At 47.7% G+C, this 12006-nt stretch overlaps 1 protein-coding gene across 1 annotated transcript in view; it reads right to left on the bottom strand.

Moving 5' to 3' along the window:
- EXOC6B (exocyst complex component 6B) overlaps positions 1-12006 on the bottom strand; it is a 279150-nt gene that overhangs the window by 83644 nt on the left and 183500 nt on the right. The gene's annotated exons all lie outside the window — the stretch shown is intronic.

Raw genomic sequence — 12006 nt, 5'->3', positions numbered from 1 at the left:
CCGTTGCAAGTTAACATATCGATCCTCCCAGAGTGCAGGACACAGAATAACGGGCTCAAGTTACAGGAAGCCAGATTCCAGCTGGACATCAGGAAAAACTTCCTGACTGTTAGAGCAGCATGACAATTGCCTGGTGAGGTTGTGGGCTCTCCCACACTAGAGGCCTTCAAGAGGCAGCTGGAGAACCATCTGTCAGGGATGCTTTAGGGTGGATTCCTGCATTGAGCAGGGAGTTGGACTTGATGGCCTTGTAGGCCCCTTCCAACTCTGCTATTCTATGATTCTATATTTTAAAAATCAAAATCAATTTTAAAGAACAGCAGCTGGCAAAGGCATCCTGGCTCCTGCCCCCCAGTCCAGAAAGGTCTTCAAACTACACGTGGGCCTCTTCTAGGGGAAGTGCAACCTTCTCCAGATTAGCAGAGCTCCCATTCAAACCATGTCCTGCTTGTCTGGATTAAGCTTCAGCTTGTTCACCCTCATGCATCCCCAAATCACCTCCAAGCACCTATTCAGGAGTTGCATACCCTCCTTGGGATTAGCAGGTGGAAAACCAAGGTAAAATTGCATCTCAGTTGCATACTGGTGACACTGCAGCCCAACCCTTCACATGTCATCCCCCAGGGGTTTCATGTCGCTGTTAAATAACACAGGGGGCAAAATGACACCTTGTGATATTCCACAGGGCAGAACAGTGGCCCTCCAGCCCCATCTTCTGAAACTGACCCAACTATTTAGAATGGAGCCACCATAACACAGTTCCCCGGAATCCACCCCAGTGAGGTGATCGAGAAGGACATCATGGCTGATATTATTGAATGAAAGAAAGAGGGGAGGGAGGGAGAGAGAGAGAGAGAGAGAGAGAGATCCAGGAGGACGGAAAGGGTTGTACTCCCACCATCCAACCTCTGGCATAAGTCAGCCACCAGGGCACAACCAAGGCTGTTTCTGCACCAAAACCATCCCGGAACTGACTTGGAATGTTCTGCCTGGCAGCGCTCCTTCAAGTGATCAAGGGCTTCATACGTCTAGACCCTGAGAAGGATATGATGGCACCCTCAAAGGCATGCTGTGACAAACTTGCCAGGCTCTTCTGAAGGTAAAATTGCTTCTGTTTGCCCTGACCTAGACAACATGATTGATGCAGTTTCAGAGGAGGTGTCCAGAACGTCATCTGGCTGGGTTTTGTGGGATCAGTTTTAGTTGTTGTGGACTGAGGATGTGAACAATGTGCAGGAAAGGTTCACCCAACCACCTGTATTCTCAAGCCTTGTTCATCTTGGCTTCTGTCATCAAGCTGAACAGGGTTGACTGAGTGGATCCTTGTCGTTATTAATCCTGATGTGTGGTAAAAGGAGGTGGTTGGAAGACCACTTCTTAAGAACCCTCACTGGAACTGGAAGATGGCCTCTGGTGGGAGAGAGGGGGTAGGTGCCTCTATTGATTCTGTTTGATCCCTCAGCAGATTTTGTTATCATCGTTCAGGTCTTTTGCTGGACTGGCTCTATGGGATGGTGGGCACGGTTATACTATGGTTGCAGACTTGCCGTCAGGGTCAATTTCAGAAAGTACTATTGGAAGACTTCTGCTCAACCCCATGGCATTGGAGCTGTTGGGTTCCACAAAGCTCCATCTTATCCCTATGATCTTTCACACCGATATGAAGCCACTGGGTGCGGTACCATCAGTATTCTGATGGCACCCAGCTCTATTTCTCCTTAACATCTGAGTCAAGCAAGGCTTTGTAGGTGCTGAACCAGTGTTTGGACTCAGAAATGGGCTAGATGAGAGTCAATAAACTGAAACCGCAAGATGGCAGCATTGTGGACACATGGTCCCCAGGACCGGGAAGTTGGTGTATTCCTAGTTCTGGAATGGGGTTGCAGTCCCATCCCCCACCCCCCGAAGGAGTAAGTGCACAGCTTGGGAGTGCTCCTTAATCCAACATTGTCACTGGAGGCTCAAGTGGCCCCAGTGGCTTGGCACACCATTTTCCAGATTTGGCTCGTTCATCAGCTGTGACTTTTCCTGGAGAGGCATAGCCAGACTATAGTGATCCATGCTCTGGTAACCTTCAGTTGAATTGATGTGTAATGCATTATGCATGAAGGTACCCTTGACGATGGTTTGGAAGCTTCAACTAGTACAGAATACTAGTTGAAGTATTCTTTCAAATACTTAAAAGGTTGTCCCACAGAGGAGGGCCAGGATCTCTTCTCGATCCTCCCAGAGTGCAGGACACGGAATAACGGGCTCAAGTTAAAGGAAGCCAGATTCCAGCTGGACATCAGGAAAAACTTCCTGACTGTTAGAGCAGTACGACAATGGAACCAGTTACCTAGGGAGGTCGTGGGCTGTTGCACACTACAGGCCTTCCAGAGGCAGCTGGACAACCATCTGTCAGGGATGCTTTAGGGTGGGTTCCTGCACTGAGCAGGGGGTTGGACTCGATGGCCTTGTAGGCCCCTTCCAGCTCTGCTATTCTATGATTCTATGAATATGGCTGCTAGAATCCTAGCTGGCTTGTCTATATGGATCAATTTTTAAGGAATTACATTGGCTCCCTATTTACTATCAAAGTCCAATTGAAGGTGCTGGTGCTTAGCTTTAAAACCTAAAGGGATTGGGCCCCAAATCTCCGAAGGAGCACTTTCTCCCATGCCATGCTGTCCATGCAATTACGATCATGAGAGGAGACCTTACCCCATGATCCACCTACAGGGCAGGAGCACCATGCATCTACAAAAGAGAGGTCCTTCTCTGTGGTGGCGGCCCTCCGATTTCCCTGCCAAGGAAGGTATCACAGGTGCCATTCCTGTTAACTTTCTGGTTAAAAGCTTCCTATTTGCCCAAACATTTTAAATGTATTGCATTTTTAGGAGGTTGAATAGTTCTCTACTTCTCAATTTTACTGTATTTCAAGTTTTAGGTTATTTTATATTGTAGTTTGGCTGCTTTCCATCAATAGCACTTTTGGTAGAACTGTGGTTTATATATCTGTTAAATAAACAAATAAATCAAACAGAACTAGACACAAAGTGTTGGGAGGACATGAGAAGGAATTGCTACTTTTCCTTTCTGCATAAAATCCTGATGTGGCACAGAAGGAGGAAAAAAAGAGTTCACCATATAAATTCTCCGCTGTGGCACCCCGGTTGTGGAATGAGCTCCCCAGAGAGGTCCGCCTGGCGCCTACACTGTACTCCTTTCGTCGCCAGCTGAAGACCTTTTTATTCTCTCAGTATTTTAACACTTAATTTTAACTTAAATTTAATTTTTACTGTTTTAACTCTGTATTTTAATCTTATATCAATTTTTGTTGCGTGGTTTTATCCTGGTTGTGCTTTTTATACTGTATCTTGCATTTGTGTTTTTAGCCTGTTGGGTGTTTTATTATGGTTTTAATTTTTGTGAACCGCCCAGAGAGCTTCGGCTATTGGGCGGTATAAAAATGTAATAAATAAATAAATAAATAATCTCTTCTCGATCCTTCCAGAGTGCAGGACACGGAAGTAAAGTGTAAAGTGTAAAGTGGCCCACAATCTCAAGTTGCACATTTTGTGTTAATATTGGGGGCTTCTTAAGAATGCAAGTTGCACTGGGAGGATCACCAGTTTTTCCAAAATACTGAAAACAATCCTCATTTGTAAACTTCTCTGTAAATTTAGCTCACTGCGTGCAAGCTACAGTGACCGTCACACTCTTGCAGTCTGGTAAAAAAAAAAAAGGGGGGGGAGAGATACCCAGAAGCTACAAACTTGTAAGCCCCACAATTTTCCTTCTGAACCATTTATCCACTGAAAACTATATATATGATTTGTACCAATATAGCTTGCTACAAAAACACCAGCAGCCATTCAATATCAGATTTCAGAGCAGCAGCAAGATAGGGAGATTATCAGGAAATTTTAATGAGACATTCAAAATTGCTGAGAGTTTAGAGAAATGGAGCAAAGCCACGGAAAACCCAGCACCTGTTGGGGGGGGGGAACACACAAAAACAAGCACACACACTAGGGTGACCATATTTGGGAAACCAAAAAAGAGGACACCTAGTGTGTGTGTGGGGGGGGGAAGCAGCTTTCTGAGTCCTGCAGAAAGTACGTTATTCCCCCGCCACCTTAAAGAACCCGATTGGAGTGGAGGAGGGGAAAGGATTTCATTCTGCACCACCACCATCCACTCCAATTGGGGCCTTTTCTATAATGTCCACGAATGAGCCACTTTCCCCTTTAAGACCTCAATTGGAGCTCGGGGTGGGGGAATGATGTGCCTCAAGAAAGCATGTCATTCCCTCCTGCCATGCTAATGGCAGCCTTAAAGGGGAAGGTGTGTCATTCCAGGACATTATTGAAAATTATAGAAAATCCCCCGTCACCATGGAAAGAACAAAAACCAGGACAAATCCGGGAAAATCCTGACAGTTGGTCACCCTAACACACACACACACGAAACAGCTAAAATGGCCGATCTTCTTGCAACCACGTCTGGCCTTGTCCGCTGCTCTATTTCCTGCTATGTTCCTTTCCCAGCTAATATTCTGGGGAGAGGCTGAGATTCCAAAGCCGCCGTAGCCAGACAGCAACCGAGGCCAACGGCGTGATTATTTGGGGCGTTGCACCAAACATGGAATAGGGAGTCCCTCTGCTCCTTCACATGCCTAGTCATGCCTCAAGGAAACTGATGATCCGAATTCTCCCTGCCTCTCACCGTAGGTAAATTTTCAGTGATTAATTAATTGTGGCGCCTTAGGGGAAATGACACTAAGGGAGAGGTAATTACCAACTAAAGACCCATGGAGGTAGAGAGATATTAGATGGCGCAAATTAGCCAACAAACTGGGTAAGGCCGGTTACACTGCCCTTGGTGGCTGATCTTGGGGAAAAGTAGAAAGAAAGGGGCCCGCTTCCCTGACAGCTACTTCCTCGGCAAAGAGCAGAGTTTTTGTAAGAAATAGCACAGTAGCCAAGCTTTCAACCTCAGCAGGTTACAGGCACACAGAGAAATGGCCAGGCCAACCCCAATCTAATTCCAACCCTGTGCTTTAAGAGAGGCTACTGCATCCCTCAGATGTACAGCAGCCTAGGCTCCTCTAGAGGAGTCCATAACCTCTCTGTGGACTATGGTCCAGCACATCAGATGCATGAAGCGCTATCCCATAATACATTCGTTAATCTTTAAGCTGCCACAAGATTCTTGGTTGCGTTTGCTGGTACAGAACACCGCAACTGCTCTTCTGGAGTTCAACACTTTGAAGTTTCTATTCAATACTAACAAAGACTTGTTGGGAGTGGGGGGAAGCGTTAATTATCATTATTACTTATAATATTTGGGATGAACACAACTTTTTCCCCTCTTTGCCAGGTAAGGTAGAATGAGGGCTTTGTTCTAAAAACACATTAATACCATCTCATCTCAGAAAGCTGGAGAGCACCACAAAAAGACTTACTTCAGAAGAAAGAAAACAATTCTTTATTCTATTTCAGTGAAATTAGACTGCAGAAGAATAAAGTAATCCTGAAAGTGGGCTACAATTGTGATTCAACATCTTGCAGTGTTAAAAATATCTTGAAATTCAAAGCAGGATTGGACAAGCTTTGAGATCGACACTGGAAAATTGTTTATTTTATTTATATTTCGGCATTCCTCACAAAGAGGCCAGGGCAGCTAACAACCTATGTAAAACACAGTATGCCACATAAACCACGTTAAATTCATGACTCTAAAATCGTGTGTGTGAGAGAGAGAGTGATTGGGTGACCCTGCCACTGATGTGCCCATTCTCTCTTGTGCTTCAAATTCACCCCAAAACTTCTCTTCTTCTACCAAATACTTTGTGGAACAAACATTTAAGGAGCAAATGCTAAAGAGATACAAACTACGCACAAAAGCATCACTCACAATGTGCAGCAGCAGGTGAGCAGCAACAGGAAGACAAAAAGAGGAGGATGGATGGATGGATGGAAGGAAGAGGAGGAGGTGGACATGCAGAGAAACTAAATGCATTCTTTGCATCAGGACTGGACAGGATCTGAGATCAACACCAGAAAATAAATCTTGGGACAGAAGACGGCAGAGACCCCGGTGACCCTCTTTTTTCTAGTAACACATCTGAACAACCCTTGTTTAAGGTTGGTTTTAAGGACCAATTAAGCTCCAGGCCCCTGGCCCTTTCAAAGTATTCACTTGGAAATCTAACGATCTATTAAATGAACCTCACTAGCAGAGAATTGGAAGGCAGCTAATATTAATTTTAAAAGTAAATAAACAAATGAACGAAGGGTTTGGGATGGAATGGTCCTCATGAAATTCCAGTCTTATCGCCCGCCCCCCTTCTGTGCCAGGTAAATGGATGAAAAGCATTATTAAAGGCTAGATTTGTCAAACTGACAAGCAGGAGATTTAGGGCAGACAAAAGAAAGCCCTGCTTCACACAACACGTAATTAATTTATGGAATGTGCTGCCACAAGATGCAGTAATGGCCGTTGGCTAAGATGGTTTTAAAGGGGGATTAGACTAGTTTACAGAGGAGAAGGCTACCCAAGGCTACGACTCATAACGGCTGGATGCTCCCTCCAGGTCGAGAGGCAGCCGGCCACTGAGGACCAGCTGCTGGGAGCCACAGGAGGAGAGGGCTACTGCCCTCACATATGGTCTGTGGCCTGCCCAGGGGCAACTGGCTGGCTACTGTCAGAATCAAGATGCTGTACAGAAGGACCACCTTGATTTGATCCAGTAGGTCTGCTCTTCTGTCCTGCAACACACACAGCAAGTATGGAGCGTGCTCAGAGGAGGGCAACCAGGATGATCAGGGGTCTGGAAACAAAGCCCTATGAAGAGAGACTGAAAGAACTGGGCAGGTTTAGCCTGGAGAAGAGAAGATGGAGGGGAGACATGAGAGCACTCTTCAAATACTTAAAAGGTTGTCGCACAGAGGAGGGCCTGTGTGCTTTTAACCTGTTGGTTGTTTTATTGTGGTTTTAATTTTTGTGAACCACCCAGAGAGCTTCAGCTATTGGGCGGTATAAAAATGTAATAAATAAATAAATAAATAATCTCTTCTCGATCCTTCCAGAGTGCAGGACACGGAATAACGGGCTCAAGTTAAGGGAAGCCAGATTCCAGCTGGACATCAGGAAAAACTTCCTGACTCTTAGAGCAGTACAACAATGGAATCAGTTACCTAGGGAGGTTGTGGGCTCTCCCACACTAGAGGCCTTCAAGAGGCAGCTGGACAAGCATCTGTCAGGGATGCTTTAGGGTGGATTCCTGCATGAGCAGGGGGTTGGACTCGATGGCCTTGTAGGCCCCTTCCAATTCTGCTATTCTATGATTCTATGATACTTGTATTAGGCAAAGTTGCTTAAGGGGCTGGAGCGTCTTCATCACAAGGCAAGCCAAAAAAAAAAAGGGGGGGGGCTTTTTAGGTCAGATGGCACTGAAGTCCGATTACTACAGCATGCTGCTGGTCACAATGGCTGAAGGGCTTACATATGAAAATACGTGGCAATTACTCAGCCAGTTGCTAGATACATCAATCTGTGCTGAACTTAATATGACAGTGTTTTAATCCAAAATAGTTTCCCAGGCTGACTGGGGGCAGGCGCTGAAAGGCTCACAGCCACTGCTCACCTGGGCCACTCAGGTGTACAGATCCTGTGGGTCAGCTGTACCTCCTCCACACGAGGATTTTGATCAATGGCCGAGTTGGAATAAAATCGCACCATCGCCACGGGATCCAACTGTACTCCTCCCTCCCCACTGCCAACTCATAAACCTGCACTACCCTGCGCCTGGCTTGTCATGAACGCGGTGGCGTGCTTATGGAATAGGCTGAAGGCAGGCATCCTGCCCTGGCACCCGCTGCACCTACCAGCCCGGCTGAAGAGCACCTCCATGGAGATTCATCCTCCCTCAGCGGCCGCTCCCACCAGGCCCTCAGCAGGCTGAGCTGAGGGAGGGGAGAGGGAGAGGGAGAGCACGGCCCTCCCACCGGCCCTGCTGAAAGAAGAATTCTTTCCCCTCTGCCCTCTGCATCTCTCTCCCCTTGTGGGCCGTGTCTTCTGATGAATCCCAGTGACCCTGCACTGGCATCCTCAATGAAGGGGAGCACATTCCTTCTGGAGCTGGAGCATCGGAGGTGGGTGGGCAGAAGGACGCCGTGCCTCCGCTACCAGTGGCTCCTGGCTCTTCTACAATCCAGGCAGGAGGGACGAGGGGTTAACTAGGTGGAGAAAGCCATATCCGCTGCTGCAGTTGGGACTTCGCTTAGCCTCTTTGGGCCAAACGTTCAACCATTTCTCTGCTTTCCACACTTCACAAGCATCCGTATGTGCCTATTACTCACGGTGAAAGGAAGAGCCCAGGCAGGCAGGACCGGCAGCACAGCTCCCTCTCCCTCCGTGCCACTCCAACAAGAGCAGTTATTCAAAGTTATCCAAACTTTAATGAACTTTGCTAAACCCCAAAAGCTGCCTTACCGCAAGTCAGGTCCTTGGCCTACCCATCCCAGAATTGTCTGTCCTGACAGGCAGCAGCGGCGGCGGCAGCTCTCCAGGGTCTTGGCACAGTCTGGAAGCCTTTCCCATCAGCTGCTCCACCTGGTCCTTCATGAACTGTCCCGAGAGACAGTGCCAGGCATTGAACCCTGGGCCCGCCTGAGTGCCAAGCAAGGCCTCCACAGGGGCTGAGCTGTGGTCTCTCCCCAAGCGATCTCTTCAGGAACCATCAGCTGTCTTTCACATGCCTCAATCCAGTACGAGCTGCACAGTGGTTTCTTCTGGGCCTCCGTATGACACTGAGGATCATGGGGAAGAGGGTCACCATGCATCTCTCTTCTCCTGTCACTGCGAGCCATGAGCAGGCCACCATGCCAAGGTTCTGCTCATGGGCTTCCCAGCAGGGGATCTGGTTGGCCACTGCGTGAACAGAACGCTGGGCAAGAGAGGCCGTGGGCCTCGTCCAGCGCAGCTTCTATGTTCTTACTTCTCAAGCTGAGGGCAGCCCACCCCAGCCCTCACCTCCCAAGCCTTCTCACCCGCCTCAGCCACTTTCAGTCTTACAGCCGCTTTCCTTCATTACTTATTGGATTACATTTCTATGGAACATCTCTTCTGTGGACCTCAACGGAGGCAGTCTTACGTCTAGGACACTGACCAGATCCAGACCGACTTAAGGTTCAGTGAAGTTGCTGTATTAAGATTACAGGGTTGGGCATGAGGAGGACAGGCAGGGATGAGAGAGGTTTTGTAAGCCTGGCCTGGCCTGGGGGGCACCTGTTGAGAACCAGGCAATCGGGACGGCCCCAGCACCTTTCTACAGCCAATGGCCCCGTTCAGACAACACGCTAAACCATGCTGCTTAACCACAAAATGGTTAACGGAATGCTTAACTGTGGTTAACGGGGTCGTCTGACGCTCACTGCGGCTGCCATTTTGTGTTCCACATTAATTTTGGGGAGCGTTTTTTGCTCTCCTTACAGTAGAGCTTTTTAAATTCCCACTTGCAATTTCCCCGTTTCTCCTACCTCGTTGAAGCACCATTACACCCCTCAGGTTCGGATTACTGCGGCAGCAGTGCCTGATGACGCAGCTAGCGCAGTCGTCCTGGAAGGCTTCCGCTTCCCCTGTGATGACTGTCGAGGTCTAGCAGGCATGGCCATGCAGACAGCAAAGGAACCGCTCCCTAAACGGGGCGATGCAGGCATGGAATGGCGGATTTCATTGGTGCCTGCTCTAAAATGACGGCCGTAACTGCCAGGGCTCCTAGCGCTGGAGCTGCCGGGATCCAGGGTGGATCAGTTGGAGGAATCAGGGGCTCCACTAACCACTTCGAGGTTAGCGTGTGGTTAAGGAAAACGTAACCACACATGGGTTAAAAGTGTCGTCTGCAAGCATTCCACATGTGGTTGACATTAACCACAGCTGAACATGGTTCAGCTAACCACAATGCCCAGAGCGTTGTCTGAACCAGGCCAATGACAAACAAGGCCATTCAGCAGGCTGCACAGGGCAAACTATGCAAATCCTGGAGGATCCCATCATGTTTCAGAACTCCAGGGCTAAAATTATCTCATTTCATTTGGGTTTCAGGCCCTGGGCAGTAGATTGAACCTCCCGGCTGCCAGAGGAGGTATCAGAGATAGTGTGGTGTAGTGGCTAAGATGCTGGACTGGGAGTCAGGAGATCTGGGTTCTAGTCCCCACTCGGCCATGGAAACCCACTGGGTGACTTTGGGCCAGTCACAGACTCTCTCATACTCTACCTCACAGGGTTGTTGTTGTGATAACATGGAGAGGAGGAGGACTATGTACTCTGCCTTGGGTTCCTCGGAGGAAAAAAGGCGGGATGTAAATGAAATAAGTAATAATAATAATCACCAGGAAGGCCAGCAAAGGAAGCTCTGAAAGCCTGCAGTTTTCCTCGTGACAAGAACACACACTCGAATCAAGGAAATGTGTTAACTATTAAGGGATTAGGGGTCGAACTGAAAGGCTGCCTTGTTAATCAGGGAACCTGGCTATCAAAGGCCACATTAGGAGCTACTGAAATCCAATGACTGTTAAAACAAACATCCATTAATTCCAGTCCACAATCAGGATCACGCTGCTGCTACCTACCTCACTGCGGAAGGAAGGAGGGAAGGAAGGAAATGGGGGTGGGGGTGGGAAGGAGAGACCTACTCTCCAGGCAACCACATCTGGGCATTTGGCAAACACACACAGTTCTTTGCCAGGCATGCAACATGAGGGGCAGAGCCCAGAGGGTCTTCAACACGCTCACACACCACAGCGTAGGTTGCAGACTGGCACATCCATCGGAAAACTGACCCATGGCTTTGTGCTAGTTATCAGGTAATAACAAACAGGCGTTTGGCCTCTACAGACCCACAAGACCAGCTCCTTCCTTACGTCTCCACTTTCCAAGGGATTGCAAAATGGCCTCTTTATGCCATCTCTGAACCAGTATGCCTCTGGGAAGTGATGCGGAGGCCTTTTTATCTCATGGCCAGGATTACCAAGTGTTGGTTCAAACCCACCTCAATGTGGCTCAAGGCTTCTGTGCTGCAAGAGGAGCCCACATGATCTTGAATCACCTCCATCTGTAGCCTTGTTAACACCAGCTGAGATGTGCATTCCATTGCCTGAGTAATTTGGGACTCTAAAGTACACACACACACACACACACACACACACACACTTTGAAATAAGTAATCTGGAGTTAAGGGTGAGCAGTGAGGTGGTAAAATCTGTAGATGATGCCAAATTGCTTAGGATGGTAAAGACCTTAACAGGCTGCAAAGAACTCCAAAATGCTTTCCCCAAATTGGTTGAATACGAAACCAAATGGAAAATAAGGTTCAACACAGTAAATGTGAAATGATCCACACTGGGACCATATCTATCTAGGCAGGGTAGTTTTAGAAGCCTTTACCCCCAAGGGCCCTTGGCCTGCAGAAAACTAAGAGGGCCCCAGACTTTCTTGAGGCTCTGCCCAAATCCAGAGAATGATGCAGAAAGAGGCAACCAAAGTGGTCAAGAAGCTCAAACACCTTCCCAACAGTGAAAGCTTTGGAGATTTTAAGTTTAGAAAAGAAATTAAATATAATAGATTGATCAAGTTATGAATGGAGAGAAAACCTCTCTCTCTCTCTCTCTCATAATATTGAAACTCAAGGTCACACGAAGAAATGGATTCAGGGTTGGGAAAAAGGTGTGGAATTTGCTGCCACAAGATGTTGTGATGGCCACTAGTTTGTTGGCTTCTGAAAGGGGATGAGATAAATTCATGGAGGATAATGTTAAGGGTCCCTCCAGCATCAGAGGCAATATGCCTTTGACCACTAGTTGCTGGGGAGCATAGGTGGGAGAGTGCCATTGCACTCATGTCCTGCTTTATGTTCTTGTTATGATTGCTAATTGGAACCTAAAACCCTTTTGAAGCCCATCTCATTGAGTTCTGAGAACTTGGGTGATCTCCTTTCAGTGGCAAGATGTGGCAGAACCT

Source organism: Elgaria multicarinata, chromosome 10 (genome assembly GCF_023053635.1).
Source record: "Elgaria multicarinata webbii isolate HBS135686 ecotype San Diego chromosome 10, rElgMul1.1.pri, whole genome shotgun sequence".
Classification (NCBI taxonomy): Eukaryota; Metazoa; Chordata; class Lepidosauria; order Squamata; family Anguidae; genus Elgaria; species Elgaria multicarinata.
This window is presented reverse-complemented; position numbering and strand designations above follow the sequence as displayed.